Source organism: Neophocaena asiaeorientalis, unplaced genomic scaffold, assembly GCF_003031525.2.
Source record: "Neophocaena asiaeorientalis asiaeorientalis breed wild unplaced genomic scaffold, Neophocaena_asiaeorientalis_V1.1 scaffold198, whole genome shotgun sequence".
Taxonomy (NCBI): Eukaryota; Metazoa; Chordata; class Mammalia; order Artiodactyla; family Phocoenidae; genus Neophocaena; species Neophocaena asiaeorientalis.
The window spans coordinates 2,682,766-2,684,195 of NW_020175221.1; positions in this window are offsets into that span (position 1 = coordinate 2,682,766).

The following is a 1,430-nucleotide window of genomic DNA, read 5'->3' on the forward strand; positions in this document are numbered from 1 at the left end:
TTATCCATCTCTTTCGCTTCCTCCAGAGACCTCCACCCTGCCTTTGAAGGCTCTTGGAGCGTGTTTGTTTATTGGCTTTGTGTACCTATGTGTTCCTAAACTCTCAGCATTATCAACTCCAATCTCACTTCTGTGCCCTCAGGGTCCAATGGAGTGAGCATCTGCCCAGCCTGCCAGCTACCCCATAGTCCCTTAGCCTAGCTTATGACAATAAAGACCTCAGCATTTTTCTTGTTTCTCAGATATTCCAATTTCCTCTCTTTACCTCAGAACCTGCTAGACTCACTACTCCCATACCCTCTGCCACCAGCACCACTACCCCCAACACACGCACACACACACACACACACACACACACACACACGCCTTTTTCCCTTGAACTGAGTAACTCCTATCCACTTTTCAGATCCTAGATCTCAGTTCCTATTTATTTATTTATTTACCGGCCATGCCACGCAGCATGCGGGATCTTAGTTCCCCGACCAGGGATCGAACCTGTGTCCTCTGCAGTGGAAGTGCAGAGTCTTAACCACTGGGCCACCAGGGAAGTCCCTCTAAGTTCCTATTTTAAGGGAACACTTCCCAACCCAGAATATGCCAGACTCCTTGATGTGTGCCTAGAACTCAGTGTGCCTATTTTTAGAGATTTACAGTGTTTGTAGTTAAATATTTATATGATCATTTGATTCATATTTGCCTTCTCCACTAGACTGTAAGCACAGGAAGGCCATGACTGTGTGTGTCTTGCTTCAGATTTTATCCCGGGTGCTTAGCACAGTGTAAGCATTCAAAAAATATTTGTTGAATCCATATAGAACTGTAAGGATAAGTTGTGAGCCTATTCTGTATTACACTGGGTCAGGTATTGAAGGGTAAAGGGTTTCATACATAACACCTTATTTTTCACATGCCCGAGTTTGGAACAAACTTGGAGATAGATGTAGGAGTCAGGCAGATAAAGATCAAAACAAAACAAAACAAAACTTTGCATCAAAGAGAAATGGCATAATAAATACCATTTCCAGTCAAAAGGAATGGGAACTTCTTGGAGAAATGGCTGCTTCCAGGTCTGGAGAAGGAAATATATTATATGAGCTTAAAATATCTTGTAGCAGAAATAAAGACACTATTTAAAAACTAACGGGGATCTATGGAAACAACACAAGAGCTGGTTTCAAAAAGACAAATGACAGAAATGGATCATAATTTGATAAATAAACAAGGAATCCCTGAGTCCATAGTCATACTCAAAAAAGCAGGCAGTGAGGGGAAGGGAGGAAAGCTCTTTTTTATAAAAGAACTCCAGTTAAAAATGTGGAAGGAGGCCCGCCACCCGCAGCGGAAGATGCGGCCAAGGAGGATGTGGCGGCGGCGGCGCGCTCCCGCGGTCTGAAGCGGCGGCAGGGGGCCACGGGCCGGCGGCGCGATGA